Source organism: Lycorma delicatula, chromosome 1 (assembly GCF_047948215.1).
Source record: "Lycorma delicatula isolate Av1 chromosome 1, ASM4794821v1, whole genome shotgun sequence".
Classification (NCBI taxonomy): Eukaryota; Metazoa; Arthropoda; class Insecta; order Hemiptera; family Fulgoridae; genus Lycorma; species Lycorma delicatula.
In genome coordinates, this window is record NC_134455.1 from 73,225,829 (window position 1) to 73,245,031 (window position 19,203).

The following is a 19,203-nucleotide window of genomic DNA, read 5'->3' on the forward strand; positions in this document are numbered from 1 at the left end:
TGGCGCTACAGCGCACACATGTAACAGGTCAATAATTTTTTTACGAAACATCTTTGGTGAACGAATCATTTCCAGGAGTTTATGGCTTGCACGATCGCCCGATCTGACTCCCCCAGATTGTTGTTATGGGTGGCACGGAAACAAGCAGACCATGAACGATTCACGAACTAAAAACCGCAATAACAGCATACGTACGGGACATTTCAGTACATCAGCTGGTTAAAGTGTTTGTAAACAAATTGAAACGCATTCAGTATTGCATTGATGTTGAATGAGGTAATTTTCAATATCTTTTCGAGGAATGCTTTGCTATTGCTAAGTTTATATATATATATATATATATATATAAATTAATTAATATAAATATATAAATTAAATGAACACAGTTGAAAGTTTGATAAAACATTAAAAAACTGAACATTACAGAACTTCACAAGATCTAACCTTTTACATTATAAAAGTCGGGTCAGTACATTAAAAGGATTTAATTCAAACTACTCTTTAAACACAGTATTCGGTTCAAAATACACCTAACTTTCTTTCTACTGGTCAGATCGAAGATTCTATTAGCTTTAAACCTTCTCCGGACAACGTGGGCCATTTTGCAAAAAAACGCGCGTAAATCAGTCCAGTAGGTTTTTAGTCTATAGTAGACACACATACGAACATTACCTTTATATATATATATATATATATATTTCAGTTGCCTTTTATATATATATATATATATATATTTCAGTTATTATAATATCCGTTTCTGTAAAATAATGAAATAAAAATACAAAGTAATAATTAGGAAAGTTTCGTCGTTACACTTCCATAATTCCAGTCCACATCAACTTTCCGAACGCTCTTGTTGATTAGTAAACAATATTTTATTTTTATATACCCGTTTAGGTTTAAAGGAAATGTGTTTTTTTTACTTTTATTAAATTTGTACTTTCCGTTATTTTGGAAAATGTCTGTTGTGCAGACATATAAGTTAGAGTAATTTGCAGTTGTATAAAATATGTGAACGAAAATAAACATTTTATATGTTATTGATAAAAGGATTGAAAATTATTAATGTCGATTATATCATATTGTGAAATAAAAGCTTATTTTAAAATAATTTTATTTTACCCTTACATCCCTGAAAAAATAATCAAGATGTTTGTATGAAATATTTTTCCATAACGAAAATTATATATATATATATATATATATATATATATATATTATATATAAATATATAAATTATAAATATATAATAAAATTATAAATATATAAATATTATATATTATATATAAATTATATATATATATATATAATTTTCGTTTTCATATTTTTTACCGACTCTTCGAAGAAAAATAAGGTATTACTTTCGGTTGCATGTTTTGAGTGAGGGGGTGAAAATGTATTTTCTTTCGTTTTGAGGTATGTGGAGTACGAAAATACCATACCACCTAACTTAGATTGGGATTTCCTTTTGTTGATGTATTAATTAAAGGCTGTGGTAGTTTTATTTTTCTTTCTTCTATTTTACAGTGAATTTATAAACAAAATCTATATTAAAAACAGTTTATCATTCTTCACTTACAACACATTTTTTAAACAAATAAAATGCTAAAAATTTAAATACTGTTTTACGCTCAGGCGTGAAACAGTAGGCTAACATCCTGACCCCGTAGGGGAAGACACCCTCCGCCAACACCCTTCGTTCGGAGTCCTTATGGGCTTTACCGTTGGTCATCTTCGAAACCTCGGCTTTTGACATATTCCAGTTCGCCTCGGCCAGGATGCCACCGATGTGAGTGAAATTCCCATTGATGTACTACTATTTAATGAACTCAAAACAAAACACATCTCACGAGTCTTAAGCAAGTCTGAAAACACCTAACTAAACAAAGGAATTGAACTACTTACCCGTAGAAAATAAAAGCGAGTTCAACACACTACACGAATCATAAAAATACTACACGAAACAATTACAACATAGCTAACATTGAAACAAAACAAACAAAGGACAAGAACAACCACAAAAACAGAATAGAAGAGAAATCCAATCAGAGCTGTAGATCCGCTCAGCAATCCTTTCCTTTGCTAAGTGCACTACAAAACTCTCCACGATTGCCCATTCGGCCTGGCTCCTTCAGTTTACACGGACATCCAGCGCCGACCCAATAAGATCAAGCCGACAGATGGTCTCTGTACGCATTAACTCGTACTTCAAACACTCATAAAGGACGTGTTAGGTGTCGTCCAATTGTCCACAGTGTGTACACATCCCAGAATCTACCAGGCCGAATTTCTGCAATCTGTCCCTAAAAGCACCATGGCCGGAAATAAATGCGTCACCTATTTATTAGGGTGCACCCAAGAGGCGTCCCGCAAACCAACAACATTTGGAGAGAGATCATGCGTATAACGCCCACCATCTCTCTCATCCCATCTGGCCTGCCACAAGGCATTGCCATGTTGTTCAATTTCTCGAACTTTATCCGAAGTCAACTCACCGGACTTCTTTATAACATACCGCTGCTGCTTCTCAGACGCACTCAAGTCAAGTCAAGTTTCACGCCTGCAATTACCAAGATTGCTTTCCGTGAAATAGTACGGTAACCATCCGTTACCGTTAACAATATTAGGCATTGAGCCCCAGTTTATTTCTGTTCAATCAGAAATAAATAAAAAATTTATTTCGCTAATAGAACTGACAAGCAAATTATACAACGTGGCAAGTAGGCCGTCTACCAGGAGTTTATAAGATATCTACTAAATTTTATCCGAAAATTACAAGGAAACGTAATTTGGAAAACAAATAATAATATTGATAAACAAAATATAATGATATAGTAAACCATTTTATCATATACTTATACGTATGTATACTTTATAATTATATAATTAAATATAAAATAAAAGGTCACTTAAAAAAAATAAGGTAACAAAAAAAAAAATCAACTCGAAAAAAAAAGCAGCAAAAACCAATGATTGGCAATGTAGCAGGCCTCAATGTGACGATGTTAATTTATAACTTTGATCCTAATGTAATGTTTCGAAAACACACACACACACACACATTCTCTCTCTCTCTCTCTCTTTCTTTCTCTCTTTCTCTCTCGCTGGTACACGGTCTCCATACAATTATCTAATTTGAATTATGATCTACATTAGTATAGATTGTACTTTCTTTCTTTCTCTGCATTTATCCAACAAATCTTTCACCATAGCATTCTAACAAAAGATCCAGCAAGTTTCTTCACTGTACGATAATTAATTGTACGCTACATAAGTAACTCTGTTCGGTATTTATTGCGAGCTCGCATTATGTCTACCGTTTTATGAAAGATTTTTTTTTATTTATAAAAATTTGTTTTTGGTTTAATAATATACTTTCTTTTCTTTACATATAGGTTTAGACTAAACTAAAATGAATTGTAAACGAAAAAACGTCTCCTTATCTCTGAGCGTTACATTTATCAAAAGGTGTATTCAATAGTGCGGTTTTTTTTAATAATATATTCCGCGATCTCAGAAATAATAATAATGTATTTCCTCGAATAGACTGTAAAGAAAACTAATTGTATAAAAATCGAATAAAAAAACGATATTTCTTATCGCAGTAAAACTTAGTTTTTTACCTTCATTATTTTCTAAAATACTAAAGTAATTTTGGTTTACATTAACTGGAATTAACAAGAGTATTGTGTGTAGAGAAAAAAGAAATTCTAGGTATAATATTATTTATTACTTTTTTCTAGAATATGAAACGTTGAATAAATGATGAAAATATGATGTTCAAACTCATTCGTTTAAATTCTATTTTGTTGATATAAAATAACGTTGAATGTAAACATTGTAATGTTATTAAGATAATTATTTTGATAAATAAATAAATCTGCGAAAAAATTAAAACCCCTTCCGTAGAATTCAATCAGAATTTGTTATTTTAATCTGTTTTATTTTATCCCCAAGCTCTAACCGTCTGATTCCTATGAAGATAAGTTTAAGAATATAAGTGCACACGCTACGCAGCAGTAAAGGCTGTCGCTGAGGTGCATGGATTACTTGTGGTTGAATGGAATCGGGAAGGGGAATTGTATGAAGGGGCGGGATAAGGGTTCTTCCCTGTCCCCTTTACCCTACTGTTATATCGTATAATCTGCATGAATTAAAAGAATGCACAATGGGTTTCTACTCCCTTCGAACTCCCGTTGTGTTTATTGTCTTTAAACGCTTAAATTAATTTTTGCTAGAGAAGAATATTATTCATAATGAAGTATGGATGCGAAGACTTTTAATATTTCAATTTCATTTTCTTACACTTTCATTTTTTATTTAAAAAAAACAACGGAAATGAAAAAAATATATTTATAAAATCAGCAGGTTATTATAAAATATATAGAGCTATATTTTTGTTAATTTCTGGAAATTCTTATTTTTTTATGTTAAGTAATTTGATTAAAAACAACAGTTATTTCAGGTAAATGGGTATAGTGATTAACATATATATTTTTTTATTAGCGAGTTGCGAATTAATTCTTACTGATAGGTAGAAAGAATATTCTAAAACGTTTTCATTTTAGAAACTTATTACATTTTTGCTGAAATTTCCGTTATTTACAGTAAAATAGTTCGAAGTTCACAACTTTCACCAAGATTAAGTTTAAAATTATATTTACTTGTTTCACCTCCAAAAAAAATTAAAAATTAAACGGTTCTAGATTAATTTTTATATCAATAAAACAGAATTCCAAGGTATTGTGTTATATCATAAATAATGATTGATAGTCATCTATGATTGGACATAGAGTTACATGTTCAGTCTTTGGTTTTCCTAACAGTTCAATATATTTTTAATGCTAATTGTATGCCGTATGATTGCATATCCCCTTCGTCACGTATATCGATTCACAACCATATTTTTTGTGCTTCGATTCTTTAAGTATTTTTCAAGTACTATCCAACATATCCAGTACACACATTATTATTGCACACGATATTCACACGTCCGTTCTTTGTTCTCAGCAGCTAAGATGTGTGTGTTAGTACCCCTCAGTTTCTTCTCGGTTCTTAGCCACGTAGTGAATGAGCTTATTAAGCGGTGAATAAGTTGATGTATAAACCTTGTGAAACAACGATTGAAGGAGTTTGGCAGAAAGGATGGTTAATTATTATCTTGCCTCATTTTTAATGGAAGATGCTTTTGTCATTTACGTTTGAATACACCAGATCGATATTTGTTTCATGTAGATTATTCTTTGATGTTGCTTGAATATATATATATATATATATATATATAATATATATATAAAATATATATATATATATATATATATATATCTTTGTTAACTGCAGCGTAACAACGGATGATATTCTCTTTAATTGTTTACTTTAGAGGGCATTGCATAAGAAATTCAAATTAGCTCACAGAACTGGCTGTATTCTGTATAATGATGTAGTCGAAATGAAAGAGTTCTCAAATAAATTGAAATCGATTCGGCTTTTATCTAAATTTAATTTATTTGTTTTTATTCATTTTTCTTTATACTTTCTCTTTGACTATTCGAAGTCGTGTAGGAATATATAAATAGATGGAAAATTCTTTTAAAAATTTTTGTTTTACTTCTCTTATTTGTATTTGTTTTCTTGTAATAGTCTATTTTGGAGATTTCTTACATCTATTTTCATTTCACAGATTTTCCTGTTTGTATTGTTCTTTCACTATCCCTTATTTTGTTTTTTCTGTCCGTATCCTGATTTATCCAAAATTTGTTTTATCTTACTGTATAGTTATTATTCATTCTATTTTACATCAAAATTAAGAAACTTTTTGCGATTTATTTATTTTTTTGTGTAATAAGCCATTAAAAGGCTTCTTTAGTTTCTTCTTTTTGAATGTTTCAGTTTTACGTTTGGCCTAGTATTTTTTCATTCTCTTTTCGATTTTTTTATAATTCAGGATTGTTCTTTTTACTTTTTTCTTCACGTTATAATAATTTCTTTCTGGTTGTTTGCCAAAAAAAAATATATTGTCGACTTGAAACTTAAGTCGACATAAAGAAATAAGATTTTATTTAAAAAATGATTGTCAGTTTTTTCTAATAGTCCAAAATTTTACCATTTAAAGCTTTTTAATATATATTTTAAGTTATTACTTGTCAAAGTTTAGAAAACATTAATATATAAATGCTTGTCTGAAGTATTTTTCACATTACTAATAGCGTATGAAAGAGATAGTATATCGCAACAAGAGATAGTTTTTCGTAACAAAAAACTAATTACCTGGAATTCATCCCTACCCTGCACGTCAACTGAGCTTTTGAAACTCTGAAAAATATCTTGGCGAGTTCCTTTTTACAGTTGAGTTATGCGAATTTTTTCTCCCTTAATTAACAAATCTTACTATATATATATTAAAAAAATTCTTTAAATTAGAAAATAAATAATTAATTAATTGGTCATAAGTGTCCAAGGGTAAATAAATTAAGATTATCACTTGAATGGACCCAATTAGTAGTGATTTGCTGAAACTTCTTTTTTTTCGGTCTATACTCGTATTTATGAATTTATGAAAAATTAAAATTATAACCAAATTTTTTTTTCTGTAGTCTACTTTCCTGTCTAGCGCTTTAGTAGAGCTATAGCTTTAGAAGGAAAAGTATTGTAATCGATCCAATTTCAGCATATGCTGTTTTCACCGGATCTTGACGTTTTGACACCTAAGAAACCCAAAAAACCGGATGGAAATTTTCCGGATGTTAATGTTCCGTAAGTACGTGTGTATGTTTCGGTCTTGCACTCCTTATATTTCCAGAACTACTGAACCGATTTTGACCAAAGTTGGTCAGATTACTTCTATATATGGGACATTGATGCCGTTAAATTTTCAACTGATAAGGTCATGGGGGTGAGGCTGGGTTGAGTCTGTACAGCAAGGTCACCCTCAGTATTTTGAGATTTCGTCTAATTAAGGCCTTATTATTCTTAGGAACATTTGTTAAAAATTTAAAAATAATATTTGCAAAAAAAATATTTTTGCAAAATCGCACCCCCGCCCCAAAAAATGATCTAAATAAACTAGCGGCTAAGTGGATATACTGCGTCAATAGTAACCCATCTCGCTACAATGAGCGCCAGTGTAGCACTGACGTACAGCTGCTGTAGTCGTCTGCTATGTTGTGACGTCACAGGTGAGCAGTAGAATTATTTTTAAAGTGTAAAAAAGTATTTAAAGTGGCCGCTAGTACCGCCATAATCGTGTGAATGAAATACGGTATGCGCGCGCGCTTTATTTAGAATCATTGAATTAAATAAACAATAAATATAATTTATAAATAAAATGATAAATATTTTAAATTAAGTTGTGTGTGTATGTGTATGTGTATGTAAGCGGTGCATAAAAAAAGCCAGTATATTAAATTAATGTGAACATAGTGCTTCTGTGTGTGCTATTGGCTAGTAACGTTGGTGTAGTAGTTCAGTAGAATATTATATTTACAATAGTAAATATTAAAAAAAGAAGTTATATAAAAGGAGCTTGTATAATGTGTAACTTATTGTACTTTGTAAATACTCTACGACAATAGGAAATATATGAATAATACATACTATACGTTTCATACCAGTCTATTTTATTTTACAAAGACTATATATATATATATATATATATTCAGCTCCCTTTAAGAATTGCAAAACATGTCTCTATGAATATCCGCATTGTTAAATTTATCATTTTTATTTCACTTTTACTGTATAAAAATCTTATTTACCGTTTTAGGTTTTTTTTTGTAGTTTGTGATTTTATTTTTTTATGATTATCTTTTAAATGAACAAATAGGTGCTGTAATAATGACAGTACAGATAAACATAGTTCTTTCTAAATCTGTAATGTAGTTTGGATATTACTTTAGTGATTTATACCGATTTTAAAATCTGTTTCGGTTATTCACATTTTTTACTTTTTTCTTAGCAATCGGAATAAACGCGTAAATTCCTATTCGCATAGAAATTCCAGGCATTGAAAGGACCAATATAAACGTTCAAGAAGCTTGCACTCAGCCGTCCTTGCGTAAAAATCTTCCACTTTGATTATGAGTGATTTTGAAAACGGTTTTTTTATAGGAAATTGGCAAAATAACTAGTTAGTGGAACATTATAAGAAATGAACATCACATTAACGTTAGTGTGTTTTTAAAGGAAGTCATCGGTGCGAGAGTGAAGTGAAGCTGTTTGCGTTCGGAAAATTTCAGATTAAAGAATGCGTTCCTGCGTGCATGTTCACGAAATGATGTACGGGAGTACGTAACTTAATTAGCGATACAATCACTGACAAAGACCAGAGTATCATGACATTTTTACCGAGAAACATTTTTCTGTGCTGGTATGCTTCGGTATACGTCTATTGCCCTTGAAGGTCAGATGCGAACATGCACGCAGACCTTATCCAGGCAGGCTGGCATCGCTCTAAAATCTTCTAAAAACTTGTTATCTCATTTGTTATTTAATGCGTCAACAAATCTAGATATTGTTTTATTACTCAAGTAGTTTAATATTGTTTAAGTGTACGTTATAATTAATAGTGTACATGTCGTAGGCGAATTGAAAATTCAGGCTTTTTTTAAAAGGCGCCGTCATTTTGCTATGCGCCCGGCAAATTGAAAAATTATCTACCAATTTCTAATCGGCCTGATATTTTTCAGGCTTATTGTAATGAGCCCATATAATTTTAGGCTAATTCGAAAATGTGCAATTGTTTGCTCATTAAAGAGAAATAGAGGTCCAGTGTAAGTATTATTGCTTATAATTATAATATAACCAAACTTAATCTACGTTCGCTAATCTTGAATAGCGAGCGAAGGTTCGCGATCGAAGCGGACGTAGGTTAAGTTTGGTTAGATTATATTTATAATTTCTGTGTAAATACCTCTTAATATCCACTGATTTGTAAGGAAAAAATCCAACGTGTTAATCAACGTGTTTTCATTTCTACAGTAATGAAAGTTGGGCATCCAGATGATTTCATTTCCGTAAATTTGCCTCGTTCAACAATTACTCAATACGTTTTATTAGCTATCGATAATTTCAGCCGAGCAAATATTTTTGCGCTCAAAAACTAGTTGTCGATCGCACCTCGCAATCAATGCGATTGACGATCGACATTTGTAATGAAATGCTATTGAAAAATGTTTTGGAAAATTACCTGTCAGCGTTAAAGCAAGTTAACACATATTCCCGATTAGGTTGTATTCCAAAAATACAAGTTGTGATATTAATTTATTTATGTGATTCTTATTTATAATATGACATTCATTTAGGATATGTTGTATGTGTTTATGGATGAAATGGTCATTCAGAATTATTCTCTAATATTGTATATTTTCTGCGACTGTAATATAATAAAAAAAAGGTGCGTTGCTTAAAAACTTATAAGTTATCTTTTTTAAAATATAATATAAAGTTGTTTCAACCCTTTTTCTATCCTTTCACGTGAGTGTTAAGTTGTTGAAAAAGCTTCACTTTAATGTAAAAGTTTGTAATAACAATGAACACCTGTTAAAAAGATCGCCAGATAAAGTTTTGATTAATAATTCATTTTTTCATTCTTTTTCGGACCTAAAACAATTTTTTTTTCATACGGTACTTATACTAACGTACAAACAATATTTGTGTGGTTGTTGGCCTACTTTACTTTTTACTGTTATTTTCATATTTTGTTCCCTAAGTTCCGTTGAATAAAATTAAAAAAAAAAATTTTCACCTTTTTTTTTTGTAAAATATGATATTGCATTTTCTATACTTTTATTTTACCTTTTATACATTTTTTACTTCTATTTTAATATAACTTTATTTTTCTTTCATGTGTTTCTTACAGTGATTAATGTTTTAGTTTAAACAATTCTAACTTTTTAAATAGTCTTTTGTTACTCAAAAAAACGAGCATAAAAAAAACGAGTTAACTGAATATGTTACCATTAGTGAAATGCCAATGGATTTTACAAAATTTTATCTGAAGTCAGATTTAATTATTTTTAACCTATATGTTTGTTTTATTAATTTGTTTCTTTTTTTAACTGAATATTTTTAAGTTTATTTTTTATCAACATAGATTAAAATGATTGATGTACTTTAATATTCCAGCGTTTTTTATAGTTTCTTCTTCTTCGATTCCTAGCTGGCGTTTGGGTTGGATCGATTCCTAAGCCCGTACGCTGCTTGGGTGGGTGCCAGTGGACATCTGATTTCACCCATAAGACTCTTTCATGCATGGCGATCCATGGTCGTTATTCTGTCCTCATTAACGTTTAGCCTGCGGTTTTTTATATCATCATCGGTTAGCTTGATCTATATTTTCTTTAGAGCTGTTCGTTGGATTCCACTGGGTGGGTCGTTCATGCTAGAGGAGTTTCGGATGTGATCGCGAAGTGAGACTGATGATGTGATGTAGGCATTTGATTTGGATCACTTCAAGTTTGCTGAGGTCTGTCTTAAATAGTATCCACGTTTCTGCTCCATACAATAAAATTAGGAGGAGCAGGGTCCGGAAAAGACGAAGTCGGGTCTTCAGCGAGATGTCGTTCTCTTTCCACAAGCACCACTTCGGGGAAGTAAATGCTGCGGTTGATTGACCAATTCGACTGTTCATTTCCGCCGTAGTTACTACTTTGTTTTCCTGGACTAGTGATCCCAAATATTTGAATTCTTGCTCTTGTTCAATTTGCACACCATCCAATTGGACGATGGCGCGTAAGCCGTTTTTTGTAGTACATGTGTCTTATCCGCATTTATTTTCAGACCTAAGATCGGGCGATGCCGGAAGTGTCAGAGAATATCAGTGGCCTCAGCATCACTGTAGGCGAACATCAAGTCAGTCAGAAAGCCATGATCTCCAAACTGAATTCCTTTTCTGCCCTGGAAAACTCGTCGCATTATGGAGACAACTACGACGTTATAGAAGAGTAGGGAGACAACGTCTCTCTGGTGGACTCCTGTCTGGATGGAAAACTGTTCAGGTAACTCATTTCGATTGCGTATCTGATTCAACCCTTTTTTATCCTTTCTCGTGAGTGTTAAGTTGTTGAAAAAGCGTTTTTCATTTGGTTCTTAAAGGATCCGAAAATTCTGGATTCATTTTCAATTATATGGTCTTGCGATTTTTTCCGCATTATTTAAACCCTTATTTCTTGTTCCTTGCACACATAGTCGAAAACTCCTAAGAGCTCGAAGGCTCCTAGAGTCGACTGAAAAGCGCCTAATATAATCGACTCTTTCATTTAGATAAGTACGTCGGTATTATTTTAATTGAAACAACAAAATATTAAAATGAATTACTTTAATTTGTGTGAATTTTTTATTTATTTATGTTTTTTTTTTTTTACTTATAGCATTTCAGTTTTATCTAATCTTATAAATGTAATATCAAACAGCGAATCAAAACTTAATAAAACACCTGATTTGGATAAATTAAAGTTTTTAAATGAAGATTAAAACCAACTTCAATAAAACGCACCGCAAAGTAAAAGAATAGTTAATTTTAATTTTTTTTTTCTATCAGCATGAATAAAGAGAAGTAATTAGAAGCTTATTTATTAACCCATAATTAGATGCCGAATTTAGAAATCGAGATTTAAAATATATAGTTTTAATATTGTGTTTATTTTATTTTAATTGGATTGGTTGACTAATCGGAAAAAAGGAAAGACATTCCGAGTAAAATGAAGCATCTATTTTTTTAACAGGTATTTTTAAAAAGAGGTTATCAGTTTTAAAATTTTTATTTACATATATTCAAGGTTCTTTAGCAAAAGAACTGATTTCGATGATACCTATTTTTGTTTTATAGAGAAAGTTTATCTGGTAGTTCCATTGTAAGATATTTCAAATAAATTTGTTTTTTTTTTAACGAAAAGATGCATGAGTATGTATGTACTTAGAAATTCTGAAGATTATTTCCTCATCTTAATTGATTAGTGTTGGATTATATTAGCAGATTGGATTATTTTCAGTTGTAATATTTCAAGTTATTTTTTTACAAATATTCAAGAAAATTATTTGAAAAAATTTACGTAAAATCTATTCCCACATTCCTTAGACGGTCATTAGCATCTCTTCTGGTAATTTTTCTACATTCCTTTTATTTAATCAAAGAGGCATTATATCTCTTGGATAAGAGGGATAAAGAGGAGAGAGAGATTTTTCTTTGTGAGTGAGTTTTTTTCATACGGGCAGGATTTTTATCGGCTTAACTGTATTTTAATTAAAAGATATGAAATAAAAATACTTAGCAAATTAAGATAAAATTGACTTTTTACAAAAAGGTACCTTAAAAAATAAAGAGAAAAGAGATTTTTCAGTTTTTTTGCCAAACCGGCAATAGATTACGATAGTAAAATGTTTTTATTATGACTCCTACTTCTAACAGTCGAAATTTAAAGAAATCAAAAACTATTTTTTAGTTTTATTTCTGATTTTTTTAAAGGTTTTATAAGATTTATTTTCATTTTATCTTAATTTTTCAAATATTGTTGAAAATTTCATGAAATACTTAGAATAACTGAATGATTTTAAACAAAGTATATTACCGTATAATTCAGTATTAAGTAACTATAAAGAAATATAAGATATTATCAAACCATCTGCTTGACCATACAATTTGGTTTAAAAAATCAGCCATTGAAATTTTTTTTGAAGAAGCCTACTATGGGAGCCTACCATAGAAGTATACCTATTAAGGTATACCTTCGTATACATGCTAAGACAGTATTACAGTACCATAGTACTGGTTGCCAGTTTATGAGCGTAAAGTGATTATTGTTATTACCTAGCGTGAAAACATTTACTCAAAGATTGAAAACTCTTATTACCAAACAAACTGGTTAATGATAAATTTGTAAAGTCGCAGTACAAAGTACAAGTTTTTTATAGTCGTATCAACAATTAAAATCATTAGCGACTCATTAATATCTGTTTAAATGTACCGTTAAAAATATAGTCTTGAACAAACTGAGGCCGACAATTCCAGATACGTTTGGTTAATTGAAACCCAACTACCAAAGATCAGTTGAGTGGATGATTTCATGGTGAGCAGATGTGTAATTTTTGTTCCGCGTTTCCGGTAGTTTTCGAGTGGTTTTTTTTATTAATTGGTTGGTTTCGTGGATTGGATATTGTTGGTGGATATACGGTGGATAGTTGTACAAAGGTTTATGAGTTTTGGACATTGCACTGGCCCGTAATTTGTTATTTTCTCTACTGTGGTTTTTTCCCAAAAGGATCTATGTTAAATGGTTATACGTAAGCTATATACATAGTGAAAAATATTCTAAGTCGGTAAGTACGATTGAACTGTATAGTGAAGTTATAAACTATAGCTTAAACAACCACTTAGAATATTTCTGCTTTGTTCTGGTAAGTAGACGAGTAAATTTTTCTAAGAGCCAGCCGTCTAGTATTAGGTGGAACTTCCTATCCGAATGTCTCCGTTCCCTTTCCGCATATATCCTTCCTGTCCCGGATCTCCATCGATCCGGACCTCCCTTATCTTTTGACCCTCCCCCAAAAACCCCGAATTTCGGTGGATACATTTTACTTAACCCCCCGTTCCACCCCTGGCGCCAAAATCCTAAATATAGCGTGTGGTGTCATAAATTACGCGGTTTTAGGGGTAGATCAATATTTTGATGGCTTTGAGAGTCGTTTAAAGTAGGAAATGGAGAAAGAAGGGTTTAAATCCCGTAAGAATCTCACAAGGTCACCGGTAAGGGGTGACGATAAGCCTGTTAATGTGAAGAAGAAATAGGAAGGTAGGCCGTCAGGTGTGTGTGGGAATATTGCAGATCGTACAGGTTGGTCTTTGAGGAATTAATCGAATGAATAGGAGGAAGGATAGTAGGAACACTGTTTATATTAATGAGGATGCACTGCAGAGTGTAGTGAAGAGGGATCAGGGATGATTGTCCTGAAAGCTGATGGGACCTTGTATGCGGAACTGCTTAGGAAAGTTAAACAAGAGGTGTGCAAGCATCTCTTGGGGGAGGTGCTTTCTGTGAAAAATGGCTTAGGGGAAGCTGTGCATTTTCGGGTGAAAGGCACCCAAATATGCCGTTGGAGGTGGTAGAGCAAAAAAAGAAGGCTAAGCTGGAAGGAGTTAAGATGGTCAAGAGATGAGAAGAAAGCCTGCGTATATACATATAAACAATTTGGAGGAGGATGTTACTGAGACCATGATAGTGGCGGCGGTGCAGGAGATGGTGGTGGGCATCAGGCTGAGGTGAAGGTGACCTCGCTTAGGCCAGCATACGGTTAACTCACCGGGTTGGTCTAGTGGTGAACGCGTCTTCCCAAATCAGCTGATTTAAAAGTCGAGAGTTCCAGCGTTCAAGTCCCAGTAAAGCCAGTTACTTTTACACGGATTTGAATACTAGATGGTGGATACCGGTGTTATTTGGTGGTTGGGTTTCAATTAACCACACATCTCAGGAATGGTCGAACTGAGAATGTACAAAACTACACTTCATTTACACTCATACATATCATCCTCATTCATCCTCTGAAGAATTATCTAAACGATAGTTATCGGAGGCTAAACAGGAGAAAAAAAAAAGGCCAGCACACGGTTGCACGAGGAATGCTACTGTAGCACTGCCGTATGCGCTACCTTCGAGGTTGGCGAAATCTGGTAGGATAAGATTAGGCTAGTTATTATGTCGGGTAATTATGAAGTAGGAGGATATTCAGAAGTATTATAGATGCCAGGAGACTGGCCACATTGCAGCCAAGTGTTGTGGACCCGACAGGTTGGGCGTATGCTTTAATTCTAGCGGAGGTGGTCATCGGGCCTCTGACTGCAAGGAGAGGTTCAAGTGACTGAATTGTGGTGGCTTGTGCCACAGGACCGGTAGCGGAGTGTGTTCTACAGAAAAAGATGGTTAAGTTCATTCAAATGAATGTGAATAGGAGCCCCGTCGCTCATGGTGCTACTTTTGGGTTGGCGAGGCGGACTGGGGCGGACTATGATTATTATAGAACCGAATTTAAGTAGCCTGGCTGATGAAGAATGGTTTGCAGAAGAGTCGCAGAGAGCTGCACTTTTTCGATTGAATACACTTATACAGCCTGATGCAGCTTATGGATATGTCTGGATAGAGTTCGGAGATTTTGTGGTATATAGTGTGTACATTTCTCCCAATTGTGGGTTTGATGAATACGAGACTGTCTCGAATACGGCCTGCGGAGGTCGAGGTATGACTACTCGAAGGGTCTCATCGTTGAGGACTTTAATGCTGAAAATGTTGCATGGGGCAGCAATATTACGAACGGAAGAGGCAGGTTGCTTGAGGAAGTGATGGTGGGGCTGGGTCTTACCTACTTAAATGGAGTCTCTAACCCTTGTCAGAGAGAGAGGACCTCATATACTGATTTTTAACTTTCGTGTCTACGGCACTAGGTGAGAGAGTGAGCAGCTGGTCAGTACTTCACGAGGAGATGCTCAGCGATCACAAAGCAGACAGTTTTGAAATAGGTGTTACGTGTTTGCTGCGCGTTGCAGGATCTCGCAGGAAGAGCATTAATTAAAATGGACTCGATAAGTGCTAATAGGGCCGAGAAGTGCTGAAGGAGAGGTTGGGACTTTTGGAGGTGATATACCTTGGATTTCTATTATATGAGCTGGCGAAGAGAAATTGGTGAGCAAAGAGTCTCATCCTAGAAGAGTGTATTGGTGGACGGAGTGAGTGGCGGAGAAGTGGAAGGCATGCTTAAAAGCAAGGAGATAACTTCAGCGGGCTAAAAGGAGGACTATTGTCAAGGAAGTGTTGCTGGCACGTCGGGAGTTACGTAGAAGTAGGAAGAAGTACAAACACGCAATTATTGGGGCTAAGAGGACGAAGTGGTCGGAACTATGCGATCGCCTGAATAATGTGAGGGGATGCAAAAACAATTTTTTGTAGAAAATTTGGGAGAGCGTTGCCGTTACTTTCTGGTAAGTTACTGAAGAGTGTGTATCTCGCTGTTTACGAGGATGCCTGGCGAGAGGAAAAAGGAGTTAGCGGCAGTAAATATACCGCTTTTCACGCAGAGCGAATTGGTGCACGCAGCTTTCAGGGTGGGAGTAAAGAACAGTCCGGGATTGGACGGAATCCCGGACTAGGTGACATTGATGGCGGTGAGGGTCATACCTAGTCAAGTGCTCTCTGCCAGGACCCTATCTGATGGAAGAATAGTAACGCCGCAAGTCCTTCAAGAATCAATTATTACAGAACTGTCTAGAGTCCTGCAGTTTGGAGGGGGTCGTCACCCAGTATACTGGTGGACGTCTGAAATTGCAGATCAGCGAAGAGTGTTACAATTTTGGCTTAGGAAAAAGCAAAGGCTGCGGCCCGCTGGCGGTGCGCCATATGACCAGGCGAAGAAAGATTTGTCCAAGCTAGGCGTACTTTGAATCATCTAATAAAGACTAGTAAAAGAAACTGTTGGAAACAGTTGTGTGCTGACTTGGATTCAGACCCGTGGGGACGGGCATACAAAATAGTAATGAAGAGACTAGGACGCCGCTTGCCTGTCCTAGTTACAGAAACGGCCAGACTGCATCTTCATAGCCTCTTCCCTGTTCAAGACGAGGGACATACGGACATAATAGACTGTGAAGCTAAACGCTTTACACAAAACGAGGTCGCTATTGCCGTTTCTGGTCTGAAGGATAAAAAAGGTCCGGGTCCGGATGGAATCCCCTGGGAAATCACTGACGTGGCCAATTATGAAGTACAAAACAAGACCTTCTCCGCATGCTGGAAGGAGTCACGGACTGTTTTCCTGCCTAAGAAGTCCGGCAATCAAGAAATCATTACCTATCGGCCGTTGAGTCTCATCAATAATATGGGAAAGGTTGCCGAGCGCTTGGTATCGAACAGACTTATCCAAGAATTAGAGTCCAAAGACGGGCTTCATGATAACCAATTTGGGTTCAGGAAACATAGATCCACGCTGCAAGCTCTGGACAAAATTACCAACTGGGTATTGTCTGTCAGATCTGGTACGTGGCGTACCAGAAGAATCCCGTTGCTTATTCTGTTAGATATCAAAAATGCCTTTGGATCGGTCCGGTGGGATACGATTATGGCAGCTCTCACGGACAAACAGATTAGTTCCTATATCAAAAGACAAGTACGGGAATATCTGACTGATAGGTGGACTTTGGTCGAGGCGCTCGAAGGTAAATTTAGATATCAGCTTCATGGAGGAGTGCCACAGGGGTCTGTGTTAGGCCCCTTGCTTTCGCTGATAGTAATTGATGGAATTCTCAGACTGAGATTACCTGAAGGCTCGGAAATAGTTGCTTATGCCGATGATTTGGCTATATTAATTGAAGACAAAACTGAACGTGACCTTGAAGTTACCGGTAATGAAGTGCTAACATTGGTTAATAACTGGCTCTCGGACGGGGAACTATCTTTGTCTTTAGATAAATGTCACTATATTTTTCTGGCTGGAAGAAGGCGACTCAGAGACCTAAATCTCCGCGTGGGCGATTGCAGACTAGACCGTGTGGCAGTAACAAAATATCTTGGTGTCATTATAGACCCAGCTCTAAAGTTTAGTCCTCATCTCGCACAGAAATGCAAAGAGATCGAGAATGCCGCAAAGGCTTTAACAAGATTGTTGGCTGGACATGAAGCTCCACGTGCATCTAGGCGGCGGGTCATTGCCTCAACTTTAACCTCTGTATTATTGTATGCTGCACCTATATGGGAAAAAGCACTTTGTGTTGCAAGAAATGTCGCAAGACTTAGAACTCTGCATAGGCAAGCTCTTATAAACATCACTTCTGCATACCGCACCATCTCTTATGATGCGGCTTGTGTATTATCATCGGTTCCCCCTATCGACCTCTTAGTTAATGAGCGATCATTTAGGTATCGTGGCATGCCAAAACAAGAAGCCCAATCCAACATCAGGCGCATATGGCAGGACAGATGGAATCTTTCCACTAAAGCTACCTGGACCAGGAGATTGATACCCGACTTGGGCTTGTGGCTTGATACAGGACATGGGGAGGTTGGTTATTATCTTACTCAAATACTTTCTGGGCATGGTAGCTTCGAATATTATTCGGGACGGCTTTGTCGGGCCTGGTTCTCTGTCGGGGGGGCTTGAGGCAGGCACATTAAAACAAAATATCCAACCGGGGAGGCTGACCTGCTGTGCCGGACGTACAGCCGGCGGGTGGGGAGGCCTCCTTTGAGTTTAAAGGACACTTTCCCGGGCTGCGCATACTTGAATGGATACCCGGCCCGGGGAAGTAGGGGAAAAAAAAAGAAAAAAAAAGTGCTCTCTGCCATTAATCATAACCTATTGGAGGAGGTGTTTCCTCCGGAGTGGTAGCGTGGAAGGCTGGGGTTTCTGCAGAAGCCGGGGAGAGAGGTCGATTACCCGGAAGGGTATCGATCTTTGGGCCTGTTAAGCAGTGTTGCGAAGCTTTTCGAAAAGATGCTGAAAGAGAGGCTCGTAGAGAAAATCGACAGTGGTTAGGGCTTCTGCCGGTGTCAATACGGATTACGAAGAGGACGTACAACTATGGCAGTGAATAGAGTTATGCACTTGGTTGACAGAGCGGCGGCTGCTACATGACGGAAGAGGTCCATCCCGGCGGTGGTGCTGTTGGTTATCAGCAACGCCTTCAACGCGCTGTCGTTTGGGTGGATTGGACAGGAATTGCGAAGGCGTAAGATTAGTCCATATTTGATTACACTGCACTGCGGAAGGTAAATGAATGGTTACGGAAAAAAAGCCTATGTTTAGCGATTGAGAAGATAAAACTAGTAATAATAGTGGGGAAGAACAGCTGGGCCAATTTCGCTCGAGATGTGGGATGTAGAAATTACCCCTGTATTTAAAGCGAAATATTTAGGGGTATATTTAGATGATAAGATGTCCTTTACGCTAAATTTAAGAGAGGCGATGAGTAAGTCGAGGAGGATGGTGCCGGCAGTCTTCAGATTAATGGGGAGAGTTGGTGGTTCGAGTTCCTCGAAACGGCGGCTGCATATGGTGGAGACATAGAGGAAAGCACTTGAGAAGAAGACGATTAGATTTAATATCATCAGTCTTAATTCCAGTGCTGAAGCCGTGGCTGGTGAGAAGTCAGGACGAGTTAACGTAGTTGACGCAGTTCTTGTCCGGTCACGGCTGCTTTAACAATTACTCTTTTGAAAGGAAATTGAGGCG

The 19,203-nt window shown here is 35.5% G+C and overlaps 1 protein-coding gene across 1 annotated transcript in view; it reads left to right on the plus strand.

The window, feature by feature from the left end:
- LOC142317533 (uncharacterized) overlaps positions 1-19,203 on the plus strand; it is a 319,231-nt gene that overhangs the window by 102,532 nt on the left and 197,496 nt on the right. Inside the window, exon 3 of the mRNA XM_075354093.1 lies at positions 10,777-10,994. The gene's annotated coding sequence lies outside the window, so the exon portion shown is untranslated. The remainder of the gene's footprint in view (positions 1-10,776; positions 10,995-19,203) is intronic.